This window comes from Tenrec ecaudatus, chromosome 8, assembly GCF_050624435.1.
Source record: "Tenrec ecaudatus isolate mTenEca1 chromosome 8, mTenEca1.hap1, whole genome shotgun sequence".
Classification (NCBI taxonomy): domain Eukaryota; kingdom Metazoa; phylum Chordata; class Mammalia; order Afrosoricida; family Tenrecidae; genus Tenrec; species Tenrec ecaudatus.
Window position 1 is genome coordinate 34,276,741 of NC_134537.1, and position 18,472 is coordinate 34,295,212.

The window sequence follows — 18,472 nt, forward strand, 5'->3', positions numbered from 1 at the left end:
GAGACACCATTGAGCAGAGGCTTGTTATTCTCAGAGAGGCAACTTTGTGGTGAAACACCTGCACGTCCACGTCAAAAAGTTTTCTAGAGAATAAGGATTCTTCACAGGGCAATGTTGATCTGAGAGAAATTAAACAGGTGTGTGTACGGTTGTACTGAGACACATAAATATCCATAAGTCCATGCAGTTGGGAAGCCCAATTACCTCCATGATTCACTATTATTCTTAGATCTATGAAGCCCCAGAAGTTATCATTGAAGTGAGAGAAATGACAGGGCTGGAGGCTCCAGTGAACACAGGCAGGTGAACCTGCAAGATCATGTGTCTCAGAACTACATTGACTCATGTGTACAAGGACCTGTGCTGCGCGGATATTCAGGTGTCTCAGAATGGCATCGCCCCATGGAGTTTCAGCTGTCTCAGGCCAACTGTAAGGGCTATGAGCAGTTTCTCTTCTCTCAGAAACACGTGGCCTCACGGAGAGTCATGGTCTCAGATGAAACAGTGAATCGCGCTGCTTCCTGGGTCTCTGAACTCCATAGGTTCATGAAGGTTCATGTCACAAAACCACTGTGCCTTCTGGAGGGTCATGTTGCTAGACAAAAGTGAACTTCTCAGGGTTTCACTGCATTTCCATAAAATGGAGATTAATGGAAATCTTGAGCTTCTGAGTTAATGTGCTCCTTGAGGTTGATATTTGCAAGCACAACAGCGCCTCCTGCAGCTACTTTCTTTTCCATCAGAATTACATAGCCTCAGATTTGTGGTCTAAGGGGAAAAAAAACAGGAATCCTGCAGGTTTGAAAGTACAACAGCGCCTCCTGAAGATAGTTCTTTACCTTCAGAATTACATGATGTCTTTGAGATTCTTGTGTCTAGGGGTCAACCTTGGACCCTGTAGATTTCTCAGTTCAAGCTTGCCTCCAGAAGTTTCTTTTCTCTCAGATGAAACTTGCCCCGTGAAGATTCCTTATTCTCATGAAAAACTTTTTTTGTTGTGGAAGTTCAGATGTTTCACCACAAAGTTGGCTCTCAGGGTTTCACCTGCCTCTGTTCAATGTGCTTCCAGCAGTTTCATTCCCCGTGGTTCCACTTTACCGTCTGCATTGACGACAGAAATGGATGCAAGTCGGTACAGCCATACATCCAGCGGTTTCAATTTTCTGAGTTCAGCATTACATTCGATAGGTCCACTGGTTCATGGAAATCGGTGAATCTTGCAGGGTTCTTGTGCTTTGCTACTGCATAGCCTCACGGGGATTTTTGTTTTTTTAAAAAAAAATTTATTTAGAAAGGCTAATCTTACCCATTTGTCAATGTCTTCAGCTTTCAGGAAAATAGTTTAAAAAACATAAAAATACACTCGAGAAGAAACTGCTATTAAACAATTCTGAGCAGGCAGAAAATGTACTTTCCTTTTACAGAAAATGGTAAATCTGTAACAGCAGCATCATTTATGTGTAGAAAACAGCTGGCTTGGAAACCCCAGTTTCTTTGACACGTGGTCGTTTTTCTATAACCTCAATAGCACTTTACAGGAAGTGGGTGTCCTCACATTATGCTGCTCCTCGTCAGGTATAGACAGACGGTGGCCTGCGTCGCCCCTTCAGCCCTGAGCGCTAACTCCGTAAGACCAGCACACACCCCTTCAATCCAACGCCATGGCAGAGAGTGCATTCAGGGCTTTCATGTACGGGTGGGCCGCCAACATGTGGTCGATTTTCAGTCTTTGCTCAGAATCAGGGAAGATCTTCAGAAGGGCTTCCCTCCGTTCGCTGGTTTCTGCAGATGATCTCTGGGTCGGCATGGAGAGATTCTGTTGTATATTTGGAAGGAGGGGGAAGTGGGGCTGCTGAGGAAGCCGGTGGCTTGGAAGGGCTCCTTGAATCCGGGCTGGAGGCTGGTGGCTGGTGCTGGCTGCTGGGGCTCCAGGGACTCTGAAACTGGGGTCAAACATGCCGACATTAGGCAGGGCATTGAGTAGGGGCTGCAAACCTCTAAGGAAGACATCTTCCTGAAGAGATTCTTCTAATCGAGGCCCACTTCTTCCCAGGGGATCATCAGGAACCATAAATATGTCCCCCACAAAAGGATACTGAAGCAACCTTTTTGTAATAATTTCTCTCCAAGAGACTGACTCGGTCACAAATTCTCTGAAGTTATCATTTGTTACAATTATGCCACCAGTTTTGTCTGCTAAGTGTAGAAGGAACGTATCATCATGCGAAGCAATTCTTTCTCCAAAGACCATCCGTGCAGGTGTTAAAGATAATATTCCAAGTTCCTGGAGCTGGGTTAAGAAGTGTTGTTCTGTGACATTAGGATCACGCCTTGTTCTCCGCTGAGGGACAAATACAGTGATGTTTCTGTTGCCAAGCTTCCAAAAATATTCAACAGCCATTGCGATTCCACCACAAGAAAAGAACTTTTGTAAACCATGCGTAATTGCAACATTGCTTCCATCTATAACAATGTGCTTCAAATCTGTTCTCCCTGGTTCATTTTTTAATTCCAGCTTGTAGGGTACTTTTAGAGTAGCTTGAAACCTTTGCACTTCCGTAACCGAGGAATCAATATGCTCAGATGGTCCTGCTAGTCTTGTGTCAGTAACTGGAGGTGGTAACAGGGGCAATCGAATGGGTGGAGAGCGCGGTGGGTGAATAGGCTTAGACTGAGGAGAGTTAGCACATCCTGAGCAGCTTTCACAGGCGGATTTCATATTATTTGGGAGCAAGGGTTCTGCTTGATGCTGCAAACCATTTTCAGGAAAATCTGGGAGTCTGGGCTGATGATGGGGAGCACCCCTTGGAACAAAATGGACAGCTTCTTTGGGACTTGAAGGAGTAACAGAGGATGACAGGCCATCAGTTTCCAGGTCTGTGTTACACATGTAGTTCTGGTTTGTACCCCAGAGTTCTGGTTTCTGTTCTGCTGGCACTGTTCTAAAAGTATTAATTTTGCAATTGGAGACACATGGTTTTGACTACTTTAAATGGTAACAGAAAGTTTTTCTGCCATGTTTTTCTGTGTCTGAATCTGTGTTTTTTTGCAGTGGAATCCACAGTAAGTGCATTTACATGACTACACATGCCTTTATTTTTGGTTTTATTGGTCTCTGGATACATGTTATCAGATGAAAATTCTTTGTCTTCTTGGAACCTTTTATTTTCTTTTTCAATTTCTTCTAAGTGCAATAATGGTTCAGTAGATGGTCCGAATTCCCTAATGATCTTTTCAACAATTCCTTGGGAATAGCCCATGGTTTTAAAAAAGTTTACAAGGATGTTGTACTCCATTTCCTCACTAGTGTCCTTTGTATCTGGACTGGGATATGCAGAATCGGGATCAGAATCAGACAGGTCAATGATTACACAGCTGGCGGCTGTCTTTCCGTCATGTAAAAGTTCCCCCTTTTCAACATTTTCCAAAGAAAACGGCTTCTTGGTATTTCTTTCTTCAGAATCAGAAGATCTCCTTTTGTGACAAATTCTCTCTTTGGAAAGCTCTTCTTCATCTGGGGTCAGGCCATTTGCCGGAACAAAAAGCCCATCTGGTGAACTAGAAAGGACTGTGTCCATTTTTTGTGTGAGCTCAGACACTGGAGTGCCAGCTTTAGTTCTTGCATCATCCTGCAAAATTATTGCATCTCTGGTAATATTCATCCCTGTGGCAATATTCGGTGTAAACTCTGCTTGTTTAGAATCTCTTATTTCAATAACATCATTTTCTCCAGTTTCAAAGAGATTCCCTTCACTTTGTGTGAGAGTCAAAAGTTCTTTTTTTAAGGAAGTGGGCAAAATCAACAAGCCCATCGTGTAATTGTCTGCTTGTGCTTCAACAAATTGTTTAAACTCCTTTTTCACCTCTGATTCTTTCTGGCTGCTGGGTAGGTTCTCATTACTCTGGAAGAGTTTTACAAACTGCTGAATGTGACTCCTAGACATGACAGCAGCCTCTGCGCTCCCCGGATGCCCAGAAGACCCATGTCCAGGATGCAGAGGTCGCCACAGGTATCCTGAATCAGGCTCTTCAGAAAGAGGCTCTGGGCCCCAACAAAAATGCAGTGCATGGCTTTGGGGTAAAGTTCTCTTCCAATTCAGGTTCACAGATTCCTTTAATATATTCCCTGGCGCTGTACACCGCCTCCTGCGCTCCGCGCAGCTGAAGCCAGATGTGTGCGGGCAGGGGCTCCTGGGCGCCCAGCGCGCCCAGCACGGCCAGAGTCACGCCGAACAGGCCCTCGAGGCGACCGCGGCTCCGCTCCTGCAGCGCCACTTTCTCGGCGGGCGCAGTGAACTCTTCCAGCACCGCCCGGGCCGCCAAGGCGGGTGCGGCCTCCCGCAGCGGCGCCAGGGGCCGGTGCCGGTGCCCCCGGGCCCGTCAGGTGCCCTCAGCCTTCGCCCGCCGCCTGGCCCCGCGCCGGTGTCCTCGCGACCGGCCCTCAGTCCCGACTACGCCATCGCCGGGGCCACCGCGGCTCCGCGAGCCCCTCCACCCCTTCGCCGCAGCCCTCGGCGCAAGATTCCTTATTTTCATGAGAAGTTATTGTGGTGGAAGTTCAGGTGTTTCACCACAAAGTTACCTGTCTGAGGTTAATGAGCCTCTGCTCAGTGGTGCTTCCAGCCTTTTCATTTCTCCGAGTTACACTTAAGCATGTGGAGATTTACGCTCCCTGGTGGTCTAGTGGTTAGGATTCGGCACTCTCATCTGGAGATTCATGGATCCAAGGAAAACTGCATCTTGAAGGTTCACCTTCTATCATGGAAATTCTGGTGTCCCAGAACAAACATCTCACGGAGGTTGATGATTCTGGAGAAAACTGAGCTTCAGTGAGTTTGACAGTGTCCTTACAATGGTGAGTCATGGCACAGAGGTGCCTGGGGACCACAGAGCTTCAGCAGCACGCTGCAAAAGTGCCTGGAGCACTTTCTTTTCTGACACTTGGGAGCCTGCAGGGTTCACAGTTTTCCATAGACCCACGGATTCCCATGAGGCAATGCTGTCCAGAGAGAAAGTAACTTCTGGAGGCGCAGTTGTACTTGTAATGACCGCCTCAGGAGTACATTAGCCCTGGAAGCTCAAGAATGTCCATTAATCTCCATTAATGGAGACACACGAATCAATTCGATTCAGTGATGTGCTGACACCCTAACCCTAACCTCAACCATAACCCTAAACTTAACCCTGAACCTAACCGGGACCCTTAACCCTAAACTCGAATTCTAACACAAACCCTAACACTAACCCCAAATCTCACTCTAACCCTACGTCTAACACAAATGCTAACCATAATCCTAACTTTAAGTCTAGCCCTAACAGTCCAACACAAACCCTAACCCTAACATTTGCCAGAACAACTGCGCTTCCTCCAGTGAATTTCTTTGCATCATTGTACAGTGGTAAGTGAACCTCAAAGAGGCCACGTTTTCCTGAAAATAAAAATAAAAAAAGAAGCAGAAATCAAAACTGAACCTCCATGGCAAAGAGTTTTCAGGAGACGCACGAAGTTCATGGGGCCAGTAGTGTTTGGAGAGAAATGAAATCGCCGGAGGAGGCATGCTTGAACTGAGAAATCTGCAGGATTCACAGTTTTCACATGATTCTCAGAGGCAAAAAGTAATTCTGAAGGAAAAGAAATTAACTGCAGGAGGCGCTGTTGTACTTGCAAATATCAACCTCAAGGAGCACATTAACCCAGAAACTCGATTTCCTTTAATCTCCATTTTATGGAAACGCAGTGAAACCCCGAGAAGTTCACTTTTGTCTAGCAACATGACCCTCCAGAAGGCACAGTGGTTTTGTGACATGAACCTTCATGAACCTATGGAGTTCAGAGACCCAGGAAGCAGCGCGATTCACTGTTTCATCTGAGACCATGACTCTCCATGAGGCAATGTGTTTCTGAGAGAAGATAAACTGGTCAAAGTCCTTGTAGCACAGTTGGCCTGAGACAGTTGAAACTCCATGGGGCGATGTCATTCTGCGACATGAATATCCGCGCAGCACAGGTCCTTGGACACATAAAGCTACATGAGTCAATGTAGTTCTGAGACACATGATCTTGCAGGTTCACCTGCCTGTGTTCACTGGAGCCTCCAGCCCTGTCATTTCTCTCACTTCAATGTTAACTTCTGGGGCTTGATAGATCTAAGAATAACAGTGAATCATGGAGGTACTTGGGCTTCCCAACTGCATGGATTTACGGACATTTATGCTTCTCAGTACAACCATACACGCACCCGTTTAATTTCTCTCAGATCAACATTGCTCTGTGAAGAATCCTTATTCTCTAGAAAACTTTTTGACATGGACGTCCAGGTGTTCCACCACAAAGTTGCCTCTCTGAGGATAATGAGCCTCTGCTCAATGGTGCCTCCAGCCGTTTCATGTCTCTTGGTTCCACTTTATCCTCTGGAGGTTCATGAGCCCAAGGCAAACGGTGAATTCTACAGGTTCCCTCTATCGTGGGAGGTCAGCTGTCACAGATCACACAGAACTGGGGAGACGGATGATTCCACAGAAGACTGAACTTCAGTGAGTTTGGCAGTTTCCTTAAAATGCTGAGTCCTGGCACTCCTAGGGCCTGAGGTCAACTGAGCTCCTGTTGTTTCTTAGTTCAAACATACCACCAGCAGTTTCTTTTCTGTAGGCACAATATTGCCCTGTGAAATTCCTGAGTCTCATGAAAGCGCTTTGTCATGGAAGTGCAGTTGTTTCACAGTAGTTTCCTTAATGTGCTGAGTCATGGCCCTTGCAGCGACTGAGGACAGCAGTGCATCTGTACGGTTGTACGTAGAAATGTACGTTCAGGTGTCACAGAACAAACTGTGCTAGGGATGTTGATGTTTCTGGAGAAAATGAACTTCAGTGAGTTTGGTGGAGTTTCCTTAAAATTCTGAATCATAGCTCTTCTGGCCCAGTGCCTGAGGGATGCGCAGCTCCTGTAGCATGCTGTGTCTCAGTGCAAGCATATCTGGAGCAGTCGCTTTCTTCTCAGATCAACGTGGCTCCTGAAAATCCCTTCCTTATTCCCAGGAAAGGTTTTTTTTGTTGTGGAAGTTCAGGTGTTTCACCACAAAGTTGCCTCCCTGAGTTTAACAAGCATCTGCTCAATGGTGCTTCCAGCAGTTTCATTTTTCTCAGTTCCACTTTACAGTCTGGAGATTCACGAGTCTAAGGAAAATGGTGAAGCGCGCAGGCTCACACTCTATCGTGGAAGTTCTGGTGTCACAGAACAAACTGTACTCGGGACGTTGATGTTTCCGGAGAAAATGAACTTCAGTGAGTTTGGCGGAGTTTCCTTAAAATTCTGAATCAGGGCTCTTCTAGCCCAGCGCCTGAGGGAAACAGGGCTCCTGCAGGATCCTGGTTCTCAGTGCAAGAGTGCCTTCAGCAGTCTCTTTGCTCTCAGGTTGATATTGCCCCCTGAGGATTCCTAACATTTAGGGTTAGGGTTGGTGTTAGATTTAGGATTAGGGTTAGGGCTAGGGTAAGTGTCAGGCATAGGGTTAGGGTTGGTGTTATGCTTAAAGTTAAGGTTAGGGTTAGGGTTAGTGTTGGTGTTAGGGTTAGGCTTGGTATTAGACTGAGGATTAGGGTTGGTGTTAGTGTTAGGGTTGGGGCTGGTGTTAGAATTAGGGTAGGAGCATAGTTATAGTTATGGTTAGTGTTAATGTTAGGGTTAAGGTTATGGTTCATGGTTGATATAGGATTAGGGTTATGGTTAAGCTTAGTGTTAGACTTAGGGTTAGGGATGGTGTTAGGCTTAAGTTTAGGGTAAGGGGTAGGGGTAAGTTTAGGGTGTGTTGTTAGACATAGTATTAGAGTTAAGGTTAAGCTTAGGTTTATAGTTAGGGATATATTTAGGGTTGGTGTTAGGTTTAGGGTTATGGTTGGTGTTAAACTTTGCTTTAGGATTAGGGTTTGTGTTTGACATAAAGTTAGTTTTAGTGTTAGTGTTGATGTTAGATTCAGGATAAGGGGCAGTGTTGGTGTTTTAGGGCCAGGGCTAGGATTGGTGTTTGAGGTAGTTTATTGTGTCAACCTGGCCATAAACACATGTGGGGTTAATTGAAGGGCAGAGGGCTAAATGGCTTGGTGAGCCTCCTCTTTTTAGTTCACGGGTCTCTTGCTTTGTGATGGTCAAACCAGGGTGCAGCTGCCTTAGCAAGTCACTGCTTCAGTTGGCAAGGCTCACTTCCTGCAAGACATCCCCAAGGAGAAGCCACATGGACCTATCCTGATGCAGTCTTGGGTACTGGAACAGCTGTGTGGAGACCCTTGTCAGTGCTGAGATGCTTACACACTCACTGATTTGGCTTTCCTCCTGCAGTCAGCATCATTGCTTGTCTTTTGTGAGACGAAGGAGGACTTTGTGGATTGTTGTCGGACATATGGGTTAATGTTGGACTTGTGGGCTTGGGCAGCACTGGGCTTGGGATGTTTTCTTGATCTGCACTTACCCTTTGTATAAAACTCTCTCTTATACATATGAGTTTATGTGGATTTTTTTTTCTCTAAAGTACCCAGACTAACCCAGTGTTAGTCTGTTAATTTAAGGTTAGCGTAAGAGTTAGGGACAGGGTTAAGGTTAGGTTTAGGGTTAGGATTGATGTTTGAAGTGGGTTTAGGGTTAAATTTAGGGTTAGGATTAGGGTTAAATTTCGGATTAGGGTTGGTGTTAGACTCAGGGTTATGCTTGAGGTTAAGGTTAGGGTTTGAGTTTGAGTTAGACTTAAGGTTAGGTTTAGGCTTACAGTGACGGTTAGGGTTAGACAGTGTTAGGATTAGAGTTAGGATTAAGGTATGGTTAGAGTTGATGTAAGGTTTAGGGTTATTTTAGGTTTAGGGTTATGGTTGGTCTTTGATTTAGGGTTAAGATTAGGGTTATGTTAGGCATAAAGTTAGGGTTTGGGTTAGGTAAGGATAGAGTTAGATTTAAGTTTAGGTTTAGGGTTAGAAGTAGAATTAGTGTTAGGGTTGGGTGTAGGGTTACATTTAGAGTTGGTGTTAGATGTAGGCTAAGGATTGAATTTAGGATTAAGTATGGTGTTACACTGTGGGTTAGGGATAGGGTTATGGTTGGAGTTATACTTAGTTTTAGGGTTAGGATTAGGATTAGGGTTAAGGTTTGTGTTAGATTTAGGGTTAGAGTTAGGTTAGGGTTAGGGTTGGTGTTAGAATTAGGTTTCCTTAGGGTTATATTTGGTGCTAGACTTACAGTTAGGGTTACAGTTGGTATTAGATTTAGGGTTAGTGTTAGGGTTGATGTTAGGCTTCAGTTAAGGATAGGGTTTGGGTAAGGTTAAAGTCAGGTTTATGGTTAGGATTAGTTTTAGGTTTTGGGTTAGTGTTAGGATTGGCTTGGTTTTATACTTATGGTTAGGGTTAGGGTTGGTGTTAGACTTAGGGTTAGGGTTAGAGTTAGGTTTGGGTTACAATTAGGGTTAGGATTGGTGTTAGGGTTTGGGGTAGGGTTATGGTTGGTGTTTAACTTAGGTTTAGGTTTAGGGTTAGGGTTAGGGCTAGGGTTGGGCTTGCTATTAGATTTGGTGTTAAGGTTGGTTTTAGACTTAGGGTTAGGCTTAGGGTGAGGGTGAGTGTTAGATTTAGGTTTAGAGGTAGGGTTGGTGTTAGCCTTAGGGTTGGTGTTAGATTTAGGATTAGGGTTAATGTTAAGGTTGCTGTTAGACTTAGCGTTAGGGCTAATGCTAGGGTTGGTGTTAGACTTAGGGTTAGGGTTAAAGTTGATGTTAGACTTAGTGTTAGGGTTATGGTAGATGTCAAATTTAGGGTTAGGGTTGGTATTACGCTTAAAGTTAGGGTTAGGTAAGGGTTAGGGTTAGACTTAAAGTTAGGCTTAGAGTTAGGGTTATTGTTAAGGTTAACGTTGGTGTTACACTGAGGATTAGGGTTGGTGTTAGGGTTAGGTTTAGTGTTAGGGTTAGGTTTGGGGTTTGGGTTAAGGTTATGGTTGGTGTTAGAGTTAGGCTTAGGCATGGTGTTAGACTTAGGGTTTTTATTAGTGCTAAAGGTAGGGTTAGTGGTAGTGTGGTGTTAGACATAGCCTTAGAGTTAGAATTAAGATTAGGTTTAGCGTTAGTGATAAATTTAGGGTTGGTGTTAGATTTAGGGTTAGGGTTAGGTTTGGTGTTAAACTTATGGTTAGGGTTTGCATTACGGTTAGGGTTAGAATTATGGTAGGATTAAGGTTATGGTTTGGGCTCCATTTGGTGTTAGACTTAGGTTTAAGATTAGGGTTTGTGTTTGACTTAAAAGTTAGTGTCTGGGTTAGGGTTAGGTATGGTGTTAAATTTATGGTCAGGGTTAGTGTTGGTGTTAGGGTTAGGGCTAGGATCGGCGTTAGACTTAGGGTTAGAGTTAGACTTAAGGTTAGGATTAGGGTTAGGGTTGGCATTCAATGTGGGATTAGGGATAGAGTTAGAATAAGAGTTAGACTTAGTATTAGGGTTGCTTCGGTTTAAGGTTGGTGTTAGTCTTTGGTTTAGAGGCAAGTGTTTGAGTTAATGTTGGTGTTAGATTTAGGGTTAGGTTTAGAGTTGGTCTTAGGCTTCAAGTTAGGGTTAGGGTTAGGGTAGGGTTTAAGGTTAGACAGGTTAGGGTTAGGATTAGGCTTGGTGTATAACTGGATTGTGTTTGGTTTTAGACTTAGGGTAAGGGTTAGGGTTGCTGTTAAACTTAAGTTTAGGTTTAGGTTCAGGTTAGAATTAAGGATAGGGTTAGGTTTATGGTTATGGTTAGATTTGGTGTTAGAAGAAGGATTAGGGATAGGTTTAGGGTTAAGTTTAGTGTTGGACGTAGGGTTAGAGTTAGGATTGGTGTTTGACTTAAGGTTAGGGTTACGGTTAGGGTCGGGTTAACATTAGTATTAGGCTTAGGATTAGGCTTTGCAGTAGACTTAGGGTTAGGTTTAGGGGTTGGACTAGGGTTAAAGTTGGGGTTAGGGTGAGGCCTAGTTCTAAGCCTTAGGTTAAGGCTATGGATATGGCTAGGGGTAGGTTAGGGCTAGGACCTGAGATAGGTGTAGGGCTAACATCAAGCCTAAAACAAACCCTAACCCTAAGTCTAACACAAACACTAACCCTAAACCTAACACTACACCTGAGTCTAACACTAACCCTATCCCTAATTCTAACCCTAACTCTCCAAATGACCCTAACTCAAAGCCTATATAAAACAATAACCCTAAACCTATTGCTAACCCTAACTCTATCCCTAAGACAAATCCTAAAAGTAAACCTGACCTTAAGTATAACCCTATACCTAACCTTTATCTAAGTCTCACACCAACTCAAACCCTAAACTGGTTGCTAACCCTAAAATTAAGACTAACCTAAGTCTAAAACCGACTTTAACCCTAACTATAATGCTAACCCTAAATCTAACTCAAACTGTAACCCTAACCCTAAACATACCCCTAACCTAACACTGACTATAACACCAAACCTAACCCTAACCCAACCATAAGTCTAACACCAAACTTAACACTAATCCTAACCCCAAACTTAAGTACATCAATCCTAAACCTATGTCAAACACCAAACTAACCTTAACACAATAGTCTAAAAGCAACCCTGCTCTAACCCTAAGTCTAATATCAACAGTAACCCTAACCCTAACTTTAACCTTAACTCTAAAGTTAACACCAACCATTACCATTACTCTAACTCCAACCCTAACCCTAAACCTAAACCCAACCTTAAAACTACCCTAACCCTAAGTCTAAAACCAACCTGAACCTGAACCCTAAGTCTAACACAAACCATAACAATAGCACTAACCATAACCATAAGCATAACCCTAAATATAACAACCCTAAGCCTATCTTTAACCCCAGCCCTAACTCTAACACCAAACCTAAAACTAACCCTAACCATCAGTCTACCACCAAGTCTAACCCTACACCTACCCCTAAGCCTTAGAATAACTCTAAACCTACCCGTGAGCCTAACCATAAATCTTACCCTAAGTCTAACACCAAAACCAACTAACTAACCCAAACGAACACTAAACATAAACCTAAGTGTAACACCAAACCGAAGCCCAACGATCAACCTAACCCTAAACCTCACCCTAATCCTAACCTCAACCCTGACCTTAAGTTTAACTCTAACCCTACGTATAACACCACCCCTACCCCTTAAACATTAAGCTAAGTGTAACACCTAACATAAGCATAACTCCAAGCCTAAACCTAAGCCTCACCCTAAGACTAACACCAACCCTAAACATAACTACAAGTCTAACACCAAACCTAATCCTAAACTTAAACCTCACCTAAATTCTAAATCCAAGCCCAACTCTAAGGCTAAGTCTAACTCCAACATTAACCCTAACCCTAACCGGAATCATAACCCTAACCCTAACTCTAACCCAAATCCTAACCCTAACCGTCACCTTAAGTGCAACACTAACCCTAAACTTAAGTCAAAAGCCAAACCTAATCCTAACCCTAAGTCTAACAGCAACTTTAACTCTAACCCTAAGTCTAATACCAACCGTAACTCTAACCCTAAGTCTAACCTTAACTCTAAAGCTAGCACCAATCCTTATCATAACTATAAGTGGAACACCAACCCTAATCCTAAACCTAAACATAACTGTAAAACAACCCCAACCTTAAGTCTAAAACCAACCCTAACCCAAACCCTAATTCTAATACAAACTGTCACCATAGCATTTACCATACCATGAACCCTAAATCTAACATCAACCCTAACCTTATGCTTAACCCTAGCCCTAACTCTACCGCCAAACCTAAAACTAATCCTAACCTTAAGTCTAACAATAAGTCTAACACTAACCCTCTCCCTAATTCCAACATCAAATTTAACCCTAACCCTAACCCTAACACTAACACTAACACTAACACTAATCCTAACCTGAAATTCAAAACCAATCCTAGCACTAAGTCAAACACCAACCCTAACCCTAAGCCTAAGTTTAACACCAAGCCTAACTATAACCCAAACCTTAACCTTAATACTAACACCAATCCTAACACTAAGTTAAATCCAACACCAAACCTAACCCTAACCTTAAACCTAAAGATAAAACCAAGCCTAACCCTACCCCTACACCTAGCCCTAACCCTAACTTTAACACCAACTCTAATACTAAAACTGTAATACCAACCCTAAATCAAATCTAATCCTAACTATCACTAAACCTAAGTCTAACTCAAACCCTAAGTCTAACACAAACAGTAATTCTAACCCGAATGCTAAACCAGTGGAACCCTAACCCTATCGCTAATTCTAACCAAAACTGTAAGTAAAAAAACAAAACAAAAACACATAAAACCCCCTAATGCTAACCCTAACATTCTTCCTAACCCTAAGTTTAACACAAACCCTAGCTCTAAATCCAACACCAACCCTAACCCTACCCTTAAACCTAAGGATAAAACCAAGCCTAACCCTACCCCTACACCTAACAGAAACCCTAACTCAAACTCTAACCCTAATATAATCCTAAACCTAAACCTAAACCCAAACTTAACCCTAACCCTAAGTCTAATACCAACTCTAAACCTAAACCGAAATCTAATCCTAAAATTAACCTTAACACTAAATCTAAAACCAACCATAACCCTAGCTTTAAGTCTAACACAAACTGTAACCCTAACCCTACCTATACCCCTAACCCTAACACTAAACTTAACCTTAAATTTAAGTGCAGCACCAATTCTAACCTTAAGTTTAACACCAAACCAAACTCTAACTCTCAAGTCTAAAACAAACCCTAATCCTAGACTTAACCCCAACCCTAAAAATAATCTTAATGCTGTCTAAAATCAACCATGACCCTAACCCTAATTCTAACACAATCCATAACCCTAACACTAACTTAACCATACCTCTAACCCTAAATCTAATACTAACCCTAAACAAGTCTAAAAACAACCCTGAAGTTAACATCATCCCTCACCCTAACCCTAAATCTAATGCCAATCCAAACCCTAACCTTAAAAATAACCCTAACCCTGACTATAAAACCAACTATAAACTTAAACCTATGTCTTACACAAACCATAATCCTAACACTAACCATAACCCTAACCCTAAATCAAACACCAACCCTAAACCTATCTCTAACCGTAACACTTACCCTAAGTCTGACCCTAAACCTAATCTTAACCCTATCCCTAATGCTAAATCTAACACAAACCCTAACCCTAACTGAAACCCTAAACCTAAGTTGACCCTAACTCACACACGAAACCTAACCATAAATCTAAGACCAAGGTTAACCTTACCTTAACCCTAATGCTAACCCTAACCCTAGCACTAAACTTAAGTGCAACACCAAACAGAACCCTAATTCAAACACAAAAACTAACCCTAATCCTAAATCTAACACCAACTCTAACTCAAACCATAAGTCTAACATCAAATCTAACCTTAACCCTAAAGCTACACCAACCCTTACTCTAACCATAACTCTAACACCAAACATAACCCTAACCCTAACCATCAGTCTAACATCAAGCCTACCCTAACCCTAAAGCTAACCCTAAGACTAACTCTAGTCCTAACCCTAATAATAACCCTAACCCTAAAAGTGTGTCTAATACCAACCATTACAATAACCCAAACACTAACATTGACAGGAACCCTAAACCTATGTCTAGCAGCAACCCTAAACTTAACCCCAACACTAAGTCTAATACCAAACCTAACCTTACCCCAACCCTAAACCTAACGCTAACGCTAACTCTAAATCTAACACCAACCATAACCCTGACACTAACCCTAATCCCAACCTTAACCCTAACCCTAATCCTAAACTGACCCTAACCCTAAAACAAATGCTAAACTGAACCCCGACCCTAACCCTGACATTAGTCCTAACACAAACCCTAACCTCACCCTAACCAAAACACTAACCTTAACACCAACACTTAACCTAATGCTAACCCTAACCTTAACTCTAATTCTAAATTTATCCTTAATCCTAACCCTAATCCTAACCACAGCACTAATGCTAATACAAACCCTAACTATAGGCCTAACACAAACCCTCAACTCAGTCTAACCCTTAATTTAATCCTAAACCTAACCATAACCCTAACACTAAACCCTAATCCTAATCCCAACCCTAAAACTAATCCCAGCCCTCAGGCTAACCCTAAAACTAACTCTAATTTTAATCCTAAACCTGACCCTAACCCTAACTCTAACACATCCCTAAACTGGCCCTGCTCATGTGAAAGTGGGAATCCTTTCATCATCGGTGGTCAGTGATAGGGGCTAGGAGGGTGGCTGACCCTTCCAACTGCTCAGGCAGCAAGAGAAGGAATGGTACAGAGCAGTCAAATGGACACAGCTAGAACAGGGATGCACGAGCTAGTCAGCACAAAAGAAGCCGGTGTAGAGGATGGTGGCAAAGGTATGGAGTGAGATGTAGTGGGATCCACTCAGCAATGGCTACAACTGGCTGGTCCACTTGAGGACCAGGCCTGCCATTCCAAACATGGTTTCCACTTTCCTGCTCCCTAACCTGTCTCACACAGGTCATAATTGTATGCATGTTAGCCTCACTTGCTCACTGGACTTGTCGGCTGGGCTCCAGATTCATGCCCTTGGCACCCCCCGGGGGCCCTTGTCATCCGTGACACCATCACAATGAAGCAGGTGTTCATATTAGTACAGATACTGCCTCATGTTAAGTGGGTTTCCCTCAGAGACTTCCTACTCAGACTCTTTCCCCTCCTTCCCTGGGGACCCGAACACCCAGGACCAGCTTATGTGGGAAGAAATAGTCATGTCTGCTACTTGAAGAGCTTTGGGAAGGTTTGGAGAGCTATCATCATCAGCAACATGCAGTCACACTGGAAACAGAGCCTGCCTTTCAGACCCCAATTGGGACTGAGGACACAGGGTTCTCAAGCAAGTCTTTTGGGGGGTATCGAGCAGCATGTATCCTTAGCTATAACCAAATTCCTAACAAAGGCCACAGATTTGGGGTGATAGAGGCCCCATTCAAGTTCTCTCAATGTGTGACCAACTAGGCCCACCTTCCAAAGAGAACCCTGGCTTCACCCTTCATGTCCTTCTGGTTTTTAACAGTTTCTGGGGCTAAGCACCCCAGAGATCGAGGGAAGCCCCATAATGCCAGGTGGGGCAAACAGAAGGGAAAACTGCTGGTGAGGTTCTCTGACTGTCAATTGATGGAACGAAACTCAACCTTTTTCCACCAAAGCTTATCAATAATCCAAAGCTTATCAATAATAAAAGCAGCTACATAATTTTCCACCAGGTGTCAAGACAAGGATAAGTAAAATATACTCAGAGACTACTGCCTCCCACCAGCAGTAAAGAGGATATATCACGGATAATAAGAAGTCACAGAACCTTTGACCAGCTGCAAAGAGAGGATACATCAAGGACATGAAGAGGCCATGGAACTTTCAACCTCTGTGGCACCCAGAAGCAACAGAACGTTCCACCATCTGTACAAAGATCATACAGCAAGATGCCAGAGTCTTCTACCATCTGTAAAGACAGGATAAGTCAAGCACACCAAGAGGTCACAGAACCTTTCCCAAGATGTAAAGGGATGTATGGAACACCAATCTACCACAGAACCTTCTAGCAGCTGTAACGACACGGATACAGGATGACCCCTGAGGGCCTCCTTAGTTACAGTCCTGCCACTAGACCCCCCCACATGCATGCACACACGTGTACTCATCAGAAGGACTGCCACACATAAACACATACCTACCAAAGAGATTCTTATCAATCACACACACATATACACACCAGCACCAGGACTGCTATCAGCAGCCTACATGCACACACACATATACCAGGAGGATTGCCACCATACAAAGGTAACCATCAGAAACACCAGCAGACACACTGTCAATATACACACATTCACACACACATGTACACACACATATCCACCAGGAGGATTGTCACCACACAAAGGTAGCCAATAAAAACATTGTCAACACACACACAACACACACATGACAGGAGGAAGACTGCCACCAGTCCCCCCTACACAAACACAGAGACACATGAACCCATCAGGAGGACAGACACCAACTACACATACATGTGCACATATACATGCACACACATCCATCAGGGGGGCAGCAACCAATAATGCATTTCTCGTGGACACACACACACATCCACCAGGAGGATGGCCACCACTTACCCACATGCATAGACATTTGCATGCCTGCCAGGACTGCCACCAGCTCCCCCCTCACACATACACATGCACATACACATACACATGTACCCATAAGGATGACGGCCACCAGTCCCCAATACACATTCATACAGAGAAACATGTGCTCATAAGAAGGACTGCCACTAGCAATCCAATCGATCCCCTCACCCCTGACACATGTACCATAAGGAGGACTGCCACCAGCCCCCCCCCCGTACACACACATACATAATGTGTACGCTTCAGGAGACTGCTACCAACCAACCATTCATTTACATGCAAACATGTGTCCGTATCAATCCACTCCCCAACCCCGAGACACACGTACTCACCAAAATGATCTCCATCAGACACACATGTATACACACACACACGTATTCACTGTGAAAACTGCTACCAGCTCCCCCTGCCCCCAGATACATACCCATAAAAAGCATTGCCAGCAGTCCCTCATATACACATGTACACACACAGCACATGTCCTACCAGGAGGACTGCCACCAACTCCCACAAATGAACCTACAAGGAAGACTGCCACCAGACCCCCTTCCCCCCTGTACCCATCTGTGGTAGCATGTGTGTGGTGGCAGTTCGAGTGCATGTGGTGGTGGTGGTGTGGCAATCCTCCTAGTGGATACATATATGTGTGTGTTTGGTGACAGGCCTCCTGAAGAGTACAAGTGCATATGTGGTGGTGATCCACCTGGTGGTTACATGTGTGTGGAGTGTGAGTGGTTGTGGTAGTCTTCCTAGTAGATGCAGTATGTGTGTGTATCTACGTGGGGGAAGTTTACTTGGTGTGTGTGTGTTGTGTATGTGTGTGTTACTTTGGGTTGACTAGAGAAATTCCTAGGCACTCATATGTGTTTAATAAAGAGCTTTATATCAAAGAGCAATTGTATATTGAGAAAACATTCCAGCCCAGTCCAGATCAAGTCTATAAGTCCAGTATCGGCCCATATGTCTAATACCAGTCCATAAATCCCTCTTTAGACTCATGTGACACATGAAATAATGCTCAAGGCAGGAAGACATATATGTGATTGCAGTCTTCCTGTTGAGTGTATATGTAGTCTGCTGTGGTGTTAACCTATAACACGCTTGGTGGGTGGGGGTGGGTGGGCATCAGGCTTTCTGGTGGGTACTTGGGCGCATATATGTGTGCATGTGTGGTTGGTAACAATTTTTCTGGTGTGTGTTTGTGTGTGTGCTTGCTGGTGGATACATGCATATGTGGTTAGTGTCAGAGCTGTAAATACAG

The 18,472-nt window shown here is 43.8% G+C and overlaps 2 pseudogenes; one reads left to right on the forward strand and one right to left on the reverse strand.

Annotated features, from left to right (window-relative positions):
* Positions 1-1,648: 1,648 nt before the first annotated feature.
* LOC142454697 (NEDD4-binding protein 1 pseudogene) lies at positions 1,649-5,979 on the reverse strand (annotated as a pseudogene).
* A 9,341-nt stretch (positions 5,980-15,320) lies between these two features.
* Positions 15,321-18,472, forward strand: part of LOC142454698 (WAS/WASL-interacting protein family member 2-like) — a 106,965-nt pseudogene continuing 103,813 nt past the window's right edge.